This window comes from Callospermophilus lateralis, chromosome 11 (genome assembly GCF_048772815.1).
Source record: "Callospermophilus lateralis isolate mCalLat2 chromosome 11, mCalLat2.hap1, whole genome shotgun sequence".
NCBI classification, from domain to species: domain Eukaryota; kingdom Metazoa; phylum Chordata; class Mammalia; order Rodentia; family Sciuridae; genus Callospermophilus; species Callospermophilus lateralis.
In genome coordinates, this window is record NC_135315.1 from 42,653,818 (window position 1) to 42,668,516 (window position 14,699).

Here is a 14,699-nt window from a genome sequence, read left to right on the forward strand (position 1 = left end):
CAGGAACTGCAATATATGCAACTATTCTGATAAATGTTATTATTTTTTTAAAAAAAATTTAGTTGTCAATGGATCTTTATTTATTTATATGTGGTGCTGAGAATCAAACCCAGTGCCTCACACAAGCACTCTACCACTGAGCCACAACCCCACCCCAAATGTTATCTTTTTAAAAAATATTTTATTTTTTATAGTTGGACACAATACCTTTATTTTATTTATTTATTTTTATGTGGTGCTGAGGATGGAACCCAGGGCCTCACACGTGCTAGGCGAGTGCTCTACCGCTGAACCACAACCCCAGCCCCTGTTATTATCTTTTTAAAATTAATTTTTACATGAAATAACTGCTATGGTTTGTAGTATTTATTAATGGTGTTTTATTCTTAAATAAACTTAATGTTAAGAAAGTTTGTGTGTGCTGTGTGTATGTGGGGGGGGGGTGTATGTATGAAACTTGAAGAATTTTGAGGATAGAAACCTATTAACACCAAATCACAGGCACAGAAGTAGAATAAATGAAAGACATCCAGGGTCTCTTAAGATTCTCTTTGGGGGGCTGGGGATGTGGTTCAAGCGGTAGCGCACTAGCCTGGCATTCGTGCGGCTGGGTTCGATCCTCAGCACCACATACAAATAAAGATGTTATGTCTGCAGAAAACTAAAAGATAAATATTAAAATTCTCTCTCTCTCTCTCTCTGAAAAAAAAAAATTCTCTTTGGGGCTGGGAGTGTTTCTCAGTGGTAGAGTACTTGCCTAGCATATGGGAGACCCCAGGTTGGATCCCCCCTCCACCACACCAAAAAAAAAAAAAAAAAAAAAAAAAAAAAAAAATCTCTTAGTGCTGGGGAAATTGGAAAGAATGGAACTATAATTTATGGTAGAGGTAGAGGTAAGAATAAGAATGAGGTGATAGCAGATAGTAAATATTATAAAAACATCACCCATGCAACATTCTTAAAAAAACAATTATGCCATAAGTATAATCAACTTTAGATTTAACTACAGTTTACAAGAAGTATGAACATTAAGGAAAATGTGAAACAACACGTGAAATGACATGATGAGAATGAAATGGGCCAAGTCCAGAATGCAAAAAATTGACCTGACCTCTTCAACAAAAAAAACCCTCTCTCTCCTCTCTCTCTCTCTCTCTCTCTCTCTCTGTGTGTATGTATGTATGTATATATATATATATATATATATATATATATATATATATATAATTTGTTAATTTTTGGTACCGAAGATTGAACTCAGGGGCACTCAACCACTGAGCCACATCCTCAGCCCTATTTTGTATTTTATTTAGAGACAGGGTCTCACTGAATTGCTTAGCACCTTGCTATGCAGGTGAAGCTGGCTTTGAACTCCAGATCCTCCTGCGTCAGCCTCCAGAGTCTCAGGCATTACAGGGGAGCACCATCTTGCCTGGCGTATTTTTTATTTTCGAGACAGGAGCTCACTAAATTGCTCAGGCCCTTGCTTAGTTGTTGAGGCTAGACTCTAATTTGTAGTTCCCCTGCCTCAGTTTCTTTGAGTTGCTGGGATTGCAGGTATGTGCCACTGTCAGATCAGGCAAAGGTGGGCAGCGACCAAAGGAGGCAGATTTAAAAAGGGCCACAGAATAGGCTTTATTGGGATAGGCTTTATTGGGATATCACTCCCGGGTGGAACTCCATCAGACCGCCAGAGTGGCAAGAGAAGGGTCTGAGGAGAAGCTGTGGAAGCTTGCTGGGCTGGACTTTTATGGGGCTTACAGCAGGAAGGGAAGGGCTTGGGACAGGAAAAGGTGTTTTTAGGGTCCCTTGTTTCATTTGAATTGGTCAGGGGAGTTGGCTGAACTCCAGGATTGGCCAGGGGGTCCTGCTGATTGACAGGCGTTAGTCAGGTGATCTCGCTGATTGACAAGCCATCTCACTGGCGCCTGATTGATGTCCCTTTCCGCCTGGGGCTGTTTTGTTCTAAGTCCCACCAAGTTGCCACCACGGACCTAACAGCCACCTGTAAATAAACAAACTTCAAAGAAAAGAAAAAAGAAGAGAAAGAAGAAAAGAAAGAAATTTTAAGAAAGCATTTAGAGTTGGGTATGCTTGCTCACGCCTGTAATCCCAGCGGCTCAGGAGGCTGAGGCAGGAGGATTGCGAGTTCAAAGTCAGTCTCAGCAAAAGCGAGGGACTGAGCAACTTAGTGAGACTCTGTTTCTAAATAAAATACAAAATACGGCTGGGGATGTGGCTCACTTGTGGAGTGGCCGTAAATTCAATCCTTGGTACCGTCCCCCCACCAAAAAGAAAGCATTTGTTTTAGGCATCCTGGCACATGCCTGCCTGTAATCCCAACAATTTTGCAGGTTGAGGCAGGAGGATCCCAAATTCAAGGTCAGTCTCACAAGTTTAACTCTCAGCAGGCTGGGATTGTGGCTCAGTGGCTGAGCGCTTCCCTTGCAAGTATGCGGCACTGGGTTCCATCCTCCGTACCACATGAAAATAATAAATAAAATAAAGGTATTGTGTCCATCTACAACTAAAAAATAAAAATAAAAAAAGACAGCAATTTAGCAAGACTCTGTCTCAAAACAATCAAACAAACAAATAACTGGGGATGTGGCTTAGTGGTTAAAGCACCTCTGGGTTTAATCCCAATACCAAAAAAGAAAGGAAGGAAGGAAGGAAGGAAGGAAGGAAGGAAGCAGTCATGTTTGGTGGTGCACACCTGTAATCCCAACGACTCTAGAGGTTGAGGCAGGAGGATTCCAAGTTGGATACTTCAGCAAATTAGTGAGACCCTCGGCAATTTAGTGAGACTGTCTCAAAATAAAAAATAAAAAAAAAAAGAAGAAGAAGAAAGCAAAAATGAAATGAAAGTTTTACACATGAAAAGAATATTTATGGATGTACTTATCAATAATGCAAAATGTAGAACTTGTTCAGATTTTGATTCAGATAAATGAACTGTAAAAGGCATTCTGGAAATTATTGGGAAAACTGAACATGGATTAAGTATTAAATGATATTAAAGGATTAAAAACTTTTTATAGGTTTGATAATGATATTGTGGTTATTTTACAATAAAAAGCCTTTGTTAGCAATACATATTAAAGTATGTACCGGTGAAATGTTTACAAGAAGTTTACTTAAAAATACTCCAGGGGGGGCTGGGGATGTGGCTCAAGCGGTAGCGCGCTCGCCTGGCATGCATGTGGCCCGGGTTGGATCCTCAGCACCACATACAAACAAAGATGTTGTGTCCGCCGATAATTAAAAAGTAAATATTAAAATTCTTAAAAAAAAAAAAATACTCCAGGGGAGCTGGACATGGTGATGAGCAGTTTTAGGAACAAAAGCAGCAAACTGAAAGTCCTAAGTTTTTTTTTTTTTTTTTTTTGGTAGTTGTAGATGGACAGCATGCCTTTATTTTATTTAATTTTATGTGGTGCTGAGAGTCGAACCCAGTGCCTCATGCATGCTCTATCACTGAGCTACAGCCCCAGGCCAGTCCTAAGGTTTTTATGCAGGGAAGAGGTAGAACTAATTTTTTTTTTCTTTGTGCTGGGCTAGGTGGCACATGCCTGTAATCCCAGATGCTAGGGAGGCTGAGTCAGGAGAATCGAAAGTTTGAGGCCCACCCAGGTAATTTAGCAAGACTGTCTCAAAATAATAAAGAGCTGGAAATGTAGCTCACTGATCAACAGTCTTTGGGTTAAATCTGCAGTATCACACACCAAATAAAAAATAAAATTTGGGCTGTGTGGAGGGGAAATGGTAGTGTTTCAAATAGTTGAAGTTAGGTGATGGACACAAATCAGCTTCTTCTTATTATTATTTCTCCTCCTCCTCCTCCTCCTCCTCCTCTTTCTTCTTCTTTTTTTCTTTTGCAGTGCTGGGGATTTAACCCAGTACTTCATTTATTCTAGGTAAGCACTCCATCACTGAGTTATATCCCCAGCCCAAGAAGTTTATTATTCTATTCTAATCCTTTTGTATTTGTTTGGAATTTTCCATAAAAATATATTATGGGAAACTGAATCTCTTTCTAGTCCCCAATGTGTGAAATAATTAGTGGAAGAAGAAAACATTCTTTTTTGGAGGGAGAGTGTTAGGGATTGAACCCAGGGCTTCACCACATGCGAAGTATGTGCTCTACCCCTGGGCTATACTCCTAGCTCTTAGAAGAGAACATTATTGCTGTAATAATTTCTTGCTGGAATAGATCAGAATTGGAAGGGCATCTTTTAAGGATAGGGTGGAGGAAGAGGGCCCCTGTCAGGAAAAGAAGGTAGAAGGAAAACTGGTTTTGAATGGTGTTGAAAAGCCAAGGAGGAGCACAGTTTCAAGATGGAAGGAGTGTCAACTATGTCAAATATTGCAGATGACAGGAAGGGCAGGATTAAATGACTTCACTAGATATAGCAACCAAGGTCACTCTTGACTTCAGCAAGATCAGTTTCAGTGGAGGTGGGAAGATCCATGTTTCCCAAGCAGCCTGGCTGTGAAGAGATGAAGATGGTAATCTTCCCACACCTCCCACCCCAAAAGGAGAAAGGGCAAGTTTTTATATGCTGAGGGGGACATGCCATTTGACAGTGGTTGACAATATAGGCAAAAAGTGGAATGACTCATAGAGTACCCTATTACAGGAGAAAGTATTGAGAAAAAATCATATGCACTGTTTTTCTGATGTTTACTGAAACTTCCAATCACTGCTCCAAAGAAATTTCTTCCACAGTAAACAAAACAGATGTATATTTGTCTCAGTTAAGACGGTTGAAAAGCCATGATTTTTCGTGACTGCACTTCAGACACACTAAAAGTGTTCTTTATATATATATATTTTATTATTTTTTTAGTTGTAGATGGATACAATACCTTTATTTATTTATTTTTTTATGTGGTGCCTCACATGAGCTAGGCAAGTGCTCTACCACTGAGCTACAACCCCAACCCTTCAGTTGTTCTTGAGTTAAAAACCACTGAAAGAGGGCTGGGGTTGGGGATCAGTGGTAGCACACTCGCCTGGCATGTGTGAGGCATTGGTTTTGATTCTCAGCACCATATAAAAATAAATAAATAAAATAAAGGTATTGTGTCTATCTACCATTAAAAAAATATTAAAAAACCCCAAACAAACCACATTTTGTCCCTAAAAAAAGAAGAAAAATTATTCACCACACACACACACTAAAGTTTTTTGTTTTTTTTTTTTTGTACCGGGGACTGATCCCAGAGGCGCTTTACTACTGAGTCACACCCCTGTCCTTTTTTTTTTTTTTTTTTCCTTAATGTACCTGGGACTGAACCCTGGGGCGCTTAGCCACTGAGTCACATCCCCAGCCGTTTTTATTTTTATTTTGAGGCAGGGTCTCGCTGAGTTATTGAGAAGTTGGCCTCAAACTTGTGATCCTACTGCCTAAGCCTATCAAACTGCTGGAATCACAGGCATGCGCTACTGTGCACGGCCCTTCCCAAAGGACTTCTACCTCTCCCTGCATATCCTTTGGTTTGCTGCACTTGTTCCAAAAAACTACTCATCACTCAAACTACCAAACCTGTAAATTCTTTTTAAGTAGCTTTCCTACCATCACCAATATATAGGGTGGCTTAAATTATATTTCCAAGTCTTACTGCCTTTCCAAAAATTACTAGAAACTATTAGAATCTGGAAACTCAATTATATATTGATTACGATGCTCAGGTTACCTCTGAATTCCAAGGAGGAGTCGAGGTAAGGTATCTAAGGAATGGGATATTTTACACTTTAGGACAAACTTTCACACCAACACTATTGGTTGGTGGGAGGAGCTGATGATTTGGAGGTGAGAAGAAGGGGAGTGCAGACAAGTTAGTGTTCTTAGACTTCCGGGGGTGAATACACCTGTCACCCGCGTGGCACAGAAGCTCAGAAAGCTGAGTGAGGTTGCGCTGGACAGAGGATAGGCCACCGGGGGAACTTGGCTCAATTAAAAGGTTTACACGCGCCCTCACGGGCGCGCGCACGTACGCAGTCGTGTCTTGCGCAGCGTCGGGCCTGTCAGGCGGGAAATCTCGCGAGATCGGAGCCTGGATGACTGTCGGGAGGAGGGGAGTGGTGTCGGGGAAGGGGGGGAACCTGGGCAGCGGCCGGGCTCTGTGGCTTCAGGGCTCGGAAGGAGAGAGGGAGGGTGGCAAAGAGAGTGAGTCGGTACCACTGCCTGCTTGAGGAAAGAGGAGGGGTCCTGCTCGCCCTGCGCCCTTCTCGGGCCAAGAGTGCTAAGCACCCGCGAGCCTCTCAGGCCTCCCGGCCCCTGGGGACCCCGCCCCGCCGCCCGCCGGCCGGCCCGCGGCCTCGCTTCTCTTTGTGAGCGCCCCCTTCCCAGGGGTGGTGGTGGTGGTGGTGGCAGAGGGCCACGCGTGGGCCCGCCCGCCGAGGGGCCGCGGCGGGGGACCGAGAGGGCCTCGGCTGTGTGAGGACGGGAGGCGGCCGAGGCCCGGGCCGGTTCCCCCGAGGCGGCGGCGGCGGCTCCGGGCACTTCCCCGCGCCATCTTAGCTGAGCCCCAGCGCTGAGGGCGCCTCCTCGACTCTGGTCGTCCCCTCGCCGCCCCCCTCCCCGCCCCTTGTCGCAGAGCTTGGGCTGGGCAGCTCGCTGGGGCTCCGCGGGGTGGGGGGCGGCGGTCGGTCGCCAGGCCCCCTCCTCACTCCTCGCCCTCCAGCTAGCAGCTTCCTGAGCGCTGTAGGGGGCTGCGTTTGCCTACTCCGCTCCAGACCTGACGTCTAAAGGGTAAGGGCACCTCTGCTAGGGAAAGGAGACCTGGCGGGGGGCGGGGAAATTCGGCCCACTCGGGCCTCTACGGAAGAAGGGATGTGGGAGTGGGGTGGGGGAGGGAGACAAGGAGGGTCTGTGATTCTGTGGGTGGGGTGAAGAAGCTGGTTAGCTGGGCGCCCTCCTGTTATGAGGGGCAGGAGCAATTACATTCCTTTTTCCTGAGGGTCACCGGAAGGAGTGGTGGAAGGGGATGTTTCGAGGAAGGTGTGGCCCTCGTAGGGAGACAGGATTGATGTGCACCCCGATTTAAAGGCGCGAAGTCCCTTTCCCTCAGGTCTCTCTGCTCCTCCCGTTCCTCCTCCTCCTTTGTAGTGTGTATGTATTCTTGGGAAGGGAGACTGCTCTGGGTAACCTACTGGGTGGATTCAACCCTCAAGAAATCTATACTTCTCTTTAGAGGTGATGGAAGCATTTCTCTCCCCCTACCCTTCCCCCTTCCTCATCGTCTAGTGTACTGCAATGCTGCAGAAGTCCGAGGCAATTTCTTCATACACAGACCCATGTATACACTGAAGGGAGGGGGAGCAGGAGAGAGAAGTAATGGCGCTTCCCTTGGAAAGGTTACTCTTCTTCCTTTGATTTTTAAAATCGATAACAGTACCGTTAATACTCTTCTCCTGAGATCTGTCTATGGAAAGTATAGCTGCTCCTGTTGTTATTGTTAGGGGGTACAGCCTTTCAAGAGGACCCCTCAAGTTGGAACAGTTGATGTGTCTCTGGATGGGCTTTTTTTTGGGGGGGGGAGCAGGTTGAGTTTTCGTTAGAATTCAAATAAAATAATTTTGTATTCTCTTATTTTTCTTCCTATAGCTTTTGCAAGTTTTGAAGAGTTATTAAAAATTATACAGGGGTTGGGGCTGTGGCTCAGCGGTAGCGCGCTTGCTTGGCATGCGTGAGGCGCTGGGTTGGATTCCCAGCAACATGTACAAATAAATAAAATAAAGGTCCATCAACAACTAAAAAATATTTTTTAAAAAACCAGTTATTACATACAGACAGGCTTTCTGATAGACGTTTGTCCCTGAGCTGTGGATTTTAAAGGTTAATACTGTTTTGTGTAATATTGAAATTGGAATTTTTCTAAAAATCATTAGGTTAGAAATCTTTCTGTAGCAAATGCTCTGTTTCTTAAAGAAATGAAGATAATTGATATTAATATGCCCAATTATGATTAACTTTTGCTTTGTATCTTTTTTTTTTAAAAGGTCATCTCAGTTGGTTTGGTACTTGTTGGTTTTGTCTGGTAAAACATAAATAAAAACAATTATAACATTGCCACGTGCTTTTTGTGACCAAAAAGTAGTCTTCAAGTCCTGAAGGAATCATGATGTACTGTCAATATTTTTTCTTTAAGTATTTAGGTTTACTGGGGAAGTGATTTAAAAATGTTCCATATGTGAATATTAGTAGAATTAAATAATTTTCCCAAAGTGATGAAGATGATTAAAATGTAATATCAAAGATATGATCTGTCTTGATATTTTACAAACAAGTTATAGTTGGTGTTTAAGTTTTACTTAGTGAATTATTATTTAAAAAATACTTTTTTGTTTATGTTATCATTAAATGTACCCAGAACTTTCTTGGTGTGTTGCTTTTTGAAATCTGTTTGAATACAGGGATATAAAGATGTTAGCAATAGTGCTGGGCACTAATAGTTTCTATTATCTTATTTCATGATTTTGATGTAGTTTTATCATTTTTTTCCCCTCAAAAAATAGAATGCTCTTTGCCTTCTTTATTCCCTTTTGATGTTCATTTCAATTAATTTAATTTAAGCAGCACTATTCATTTGAATCTGTATTTCATGATACAAAATTGCATGTTGTGATGTGTGGAGTTTTTTCCTATATGGCAAATTGTGCCGTAAGGCCTATTTCTGTAGATTATGGTTTGTTGATAATGAATTCATGTATACTAGCATGTGTATATCCAACCATACTGCTTACTAGAGACTTTCTTTATCTTAGAAAGATTGCAGGAAGAGAGGCTTTATCAATAAAAACTATAAAATTTAAGAATATACACAGGGTGTGTATTTGCTATATTTCAGCATACCGGGACTAAGTGGTACTCTTGGGGGTAACAAAAAGAAACACTGTTTCCATAGCTGATAGGAACTCTGCCTAAAAGTGGTAAAAGTGTCTTCAGGATCAATTAGCTAAATTTGTTATTAAGGAAAAACTGCCTGAGGGTTTTTTCAGAAGATGACCTCTGATGTCACTGTCAGAAAGAGAATACTGAGAGCTATTAGTCTGGGTTGATTCCAGATTAGTATGGCACTTCTTATGTTTCTAAATAGTTCATGTACAAAATGGCAGTGTACATCACTTCCTGTTCTTTCACAACTGGCTCCTTCTGTGGATTCCCTTTTAATGACTTAATTTTTGGCATTCTGATCTCTGATTCGTTAATTTGGTTATAATCTCATGTCTTATACATGGAGGAATATCTTAGAATCCACTGGTTTAGAGACTTTTATAATAACAAAACATTGCTTCTAAACTGAAGAATATTATAAAAATAAATTGAAACTCTGAAAGGTTTTTTTGTCTGTGTGTGTGCTCACACACACCCACCCAACTGCAGGGATTGAACCCAAAGCCTTGTGCATGCTAAGCAAGCGCTGTACCATTGAGCTATATCCTAAACCCTCTGAGAGGGTTTTTTTTTTTTTTTTTGGTACTGTTGATTGAACCCAGGGGCACATTCTCATTGAGCTACATCCCCAGTTCTTTTTATTTTTTGTTTTGAGACAGGGTCTTAATAAATTGCTGAAACTGGCCTCAAATTTGTGATCCTCCTTTGTCAGCTGGGATTACAGTGCATGCTACCTCACCCTGCTCTTGAGAGGTTTTAAAGAGATACAGTAATGTGTAAGACCAAAATGTACCAGGGGTTGTTGAATAGAAAATAATTATTGTTTTTTCTATAATATAAACTTCTGGAGAACTGTGTATATGACAATTAATTGAATATATGTTATTAAAAAATAAGATTTGTTTATCAAGACATACACAAGGGCAGCAGTTGTAACTCAGTGATAGAGCACTTGCCTAGCAGAAGATGACCTCTGATGTCACTGTCAGAAAGAGAATACTGAGAGCTATTAGTCTGGGTTGATTCCAGATTCATCCCCAGGCACTGAGTTTGATCCTCATTACCACATAAAAATAAACGAATAAAATAAAGGCATTGTGTCCATCTACAACTAAATAAAAATATGCATTGTATTTGGTCCCATTCTTTGATGCCATTCCATCAAAAATTGATTAGTTTTTAGGATACCATAATGACAGGATACTCCCAAAGAAGTATAATTGATTTTAATAATTTGATGATTCTTAGTGGACATGAATACTTAGTAAATCCAGAAGTTACCTTTGCCAACTGTTGGCATTTCATGTAGAATTGAGATTAATTGGTTCTTCATAGTACCTGGAGATAAGTTGTTTTGCATTTGGCTGATTTGTTTATTAAAATCAGTCAATTTCTCATTTGTATCTATCTCCTTTTGATTATAAGTAGTTTTTATTATAACAGTTAATTGCATTCATACAGATTTAACTTTCAAGAAATTAAGAGCTTTTTTTGGTAATAAGAGTTAAGGATTCAGTTTAGGATCATATGTGAATGAATCTCTTCTTTAAAATTTTGACTATTGACTACTATTTCTATAGTCAAGTCTTGTATAAAATTGGACTATTTCATTAAACAGTGTGCCAGCATATGAGCATCTGCTTCTTAGGTTTCTGAACTTCTTCATGGCTGGACTTTTTTTTTTTTTTTTTAATATTCTTTAAGGTTTCCTGTTATAAAATGAAAGTGAGAAGATATAACCAATATTTTGTTCCTTTATATTCCATTGTTGGGTTAAAGTAGTTGAATTTTTAGTGATTAAAATTTGACTTTTTCAGGGGTAGGAGGGTACCAGGGGTTGAATCAGGGGCACTTGGCCATTGAGCCATATCCCCAGCCCTATTTTGTATTTTATTTAGAGACAGGGTCTCACTGAGTTGCTTAGCACCTTGCTGTTGCTGAGGCTGGCTTTGAACTTGTGATCCTCCTGTCTCAGTCTCCTAAACCACTGGGATTACAGGCCTGCATCACCACATCTAGCTAAAATTTGATTTTTAATTTCATTAAAGACGTTTTATATCTTCTAAAATATCACATGAATTAAAACCTTCAGAAGGGCTAGAAACGGCTATTTTCAATTGAGGTGTTTTTGTCATCATTTGATAACAATTATTTCTATTTCTATATTCCTTCAATTTGTGCTAGAGCAGATTTTTTGTTCTGAAATATAGTCTAAGGCTGTGTCTTCTTACATGGTGACACGTGGTTCATAAAAGATAGGGGTTTCTGGGCTGTGGTTGTAGGTCAGTGGGAGAGTGCTTGACTAGCTTGTGAGGCACTGGGTTTGATCTTCAGCACCACATAAAAATAAATAAATAAAGGTATTGTGTTCATAAAAAAAAAAAAAGTTTCTCAAAGTACCTTGCAGGGCACAGTGGCATATGTCTATAATTTCAGCTATTCTGGAGGCTGAGGCAGGAGAGCAAGTGTGAGGCTAGCCTAGGCAATGTCTCAAAATAAGATAAAATGGGCTTGAGATGTAGCTTTGTGATAGAGTGCCCCTAGGTTTAACCCCCAGTAAGAGGTGTGGGTGGGATGGGAGTGGGGTGGGAGTGACAGGTTGTGGGAGAAGGATTTGGCCTATAAAGTAAGTAAAGGTACAGGTTACTGAGTACTTTGCATAATACCACAGTCTAGTAAAAATGCTCATGAGCTAACTTGGAGAATCACTTGATGCCAAGAGTTTGACATGCCAGCCTGGGCAACGCATCAAGACCCCATCTCAAAAAAAAAAAAAAAAAAAAAAAAAAAGCCAATGTCAGTTGTGTCCTAGAGTTTTTTAAAAATATTTTTTTTAGTTGTAGATGGTCACAATACCTTTATTTTGTTTATCTTTACGTGGTGCTGGTGATCAAACCCAGTGCCTCACACATGCTAGGCAAGCACTCTACCACTGAGCCACAACCCCGGCCTCTGTCCTAGGTTGTTATTTATTTATTTTTGCAGTGCTGGGGATTGAACTCTAGGGCCTCATGCATGTTAAACAAGCACTCTACTACTGATCTATAAGTTATTATTTAAATATAACTGTAACTGCTCCTTACATTATTTAAATATAACTATATTTAATTGTCCTCTAGCTTATCTTTCACCTGAGAAAGGGGCCCATTTTTCCTTTTGATAAATTATTTGATCAAATAATTTTATGCAGGTTTAGATGTAGGTGAATTACTACAATGTTTAGAAAGACATTCAAAATTTAGTTTCTGAGAAAGAATTATGAGATAATAGAGTGGAACAGAGCTTTCTGATTTTCATACACCAATAATAATAAAACTAGTACTTAACATTACCATTTATTAGCTGTGTAACTTCTGTAACTTTTTTTTGGGGGGGGCGTTGTAATCAAGGGATTGAACTCTGGGTCACTCAATCACTGAGCCATATCCCCAGCCTTATTTTGTATTTTATTTTATTTTTTAAAGAGAGAGAGAGAATTTTTAATATTTATTTATTTATTTTTTTAGTTTTCGGTGGACACAACATCTTTGTTTGTATGTGGTGCTGAGGATCGAACCCAGGCGAGCGAGTTACCATTTGAGCCACATCCCCAGCCCTATTTTGTATTTTATTTAGAGACAGGGTCTCACTGAGTTGCTCAGGCCTTGCTTTTGCTGAGGCTGGCTTTGAATTCGAAGTCCTCCTGCCTCAGCCTCCTGATCAGCTGGGATTACAGGCATTCATTCGCCCACCAAGCCTGCCCCCCCCCCAGTTCTTTTTATTTTATAGTTTTGCAAAGTTACCCAGGCTGTCTTCCAAATGCTATTCTGCCTCAACTTCCCAAGTAGCTAGAATTATAGGCATGTGCCACTATGCCTGTCTCTATTGTGAATTTTAATCTTTGAGAAGGTTTCTTTTTTCCTTGCCTGGAATGAAATTTCTGTTCTCCTGTGGTATTTCATTTGTTTATTTAAGAAAAATTTGAAATCCCATTTCTGCCTCCTGAAGCTCTTTTCACCATCCTTGATTTTGAAGGCCATTGGAGTACTCATTTTTTTCTGAACTTTTTTACTTAGATGGTATTTGTAGGTGTATCTTCACCTTGCAAATGCTTTATATTTCAAAATGAATTAATTCAACCAACTGTAAGTGAAAATTATGTGCCATTAAGACACTGTCCATGCTCTGTATGAATTTTGTCTTCTCAGTTTTTTTTTTTTTTTTTTTGTCTCCTGAATAGTTTTCTCAAGCTAAATATTCATAAGAAAGCAAAGACTTGCTTCTTTGGTTGTGACCCCTTAATGGCTTGTGAATTCCATTTAGAGAACTACGATAATGAAAAAATAATTGGCAGTGTCAGAGTTTGGTGCCCAAGTTAGGGTAAGCATTATTATGGGACACTTTTGCTTGCCATATTTTTTTTGTATTCTGGCATCCATTTAACTTTATTTTGAAATTTCTTTTTGACCTCATCCCTTCTACTTTTTTTTTTCCCTTTCTGCCATTGCTGGGTATTGAACCCAGGTTTCAGTGTATGCTAGACAAATGCTCCAGACCTGTTTTAACTTATAATCTTGTGTTTCCCAAATTATGCTTATATTTATTTTTTACCTTTTTATGCCAGTAACTTTACTCTTAATCTATACTGATTGTAATCATCAGTTTATTCAGTAGTCATGTTGAGCATATTTATCTTTCCCAGATCTCAGAGTTAGAGGGTATAGAGCACTTGGTCTAAAAGATTTGAGGCAGGGTACTAGCAGTTTTGGGAATGATGGTTAAATTTTGATTTTTTTCTTTTTTAAAACTGGGGATTGAACTCGGGGGTGATTAACAACTGAGCCATGTCCTCAACCCTTTTTATATTTGATTTAGAAACTCACTGTTAGAGTCTCACTGAATTGCTTAGGGCCTTGCTGAGTTGCTGAGGCTGGCTTTGAACTCATGATCCTCCTGTCTCAGCCCCCTGAATAGCTGGGATTTGCAGGCAGGCACCACTGTGCCTGGCAAATTTTGATATTTTGATACTGGGAAATGTGTGTCATATGCTCTGTATGAATGCAATTTCTTATGAATTGCAGGATTTATTAAAAGAAAAAGAGGGTTGGGGTTGTAGTTCAGGGGTAGTGTGTGAGGCGCTGGGTTCAATTCTTAGCACCACATATAAATAAATAAAATAAGGGTCCATTGACAACTAAAAGAAAATATATTAAAAAAAAATTTTTTTTTTTTTAATTTAAATTGAGACAGGGTCTTACTATGTTGTGCAGGCTGGCCTTGACCCCCTGGGCTCCAAAGAACATCCTGGCTTGGCACACTGGCTCATGCCTATAATCTCAGCTACTTGGGAAACAGGCAGAAGAATTGCAAGTTTGAGGCCAAGCTGGGCAATTTAATGAGATCCTTTCTTAAACAGTAAAAAGAGCAGGGGGAATAGCTCAGTACTAAAGTGCCCTTGGGTTCAAACACCTGTAGTATTTGGCGGGGGTGGGGGGAGAGGAGATCTTCTCCATAGGTTCATACCACTGTGCCCAGCAAGATAAATTTTTTTTGGGGGGGTGGGTACTGAAGATTGAACCCAGGGATGCTCTACTACTGAGCTGTATCTCCAGTCATTTTTATTTTTTGTTTTGAGACAGGGTCTTGGTAAATTGTTTAGGGCCTCACCAAGTTGCTAAGGCTGGCCTTAAACCTGTAATCCTCCTGCCTCAACCTTCTAAGTTGCTGGAGTCACAGGCATATGCCATCACATCCTGAATGAGAACTTTTTAAAAAACTTTTTTTTAAATTTGGGGACATAGATTTAATTTTAAAATA

General features: G+C 40.4%; 1 protein-coding gene across 1 annotated transcript in view; it reads left to right on the plus strand.

Moving 5' to 3' along the window:
* Nucleotides 1–6,129: 6,129 nt before the first annotated feature.
* Nucleotides 6,130–14,699, plus strand: part of Taok1 (TAO kinase 1) — a 133,443-nt gene continuing 124,873 nt past the window's right edge. The window contains exon 1 of the mRNA XM_076869280.1: nucleotides 6,130–6,758. The gene's annotated coding sequence lies outside the window, so the exon portion shown is untranslated. The remainder of the gene's footprint in view (nucleotides 6,759–14,699) is intronic.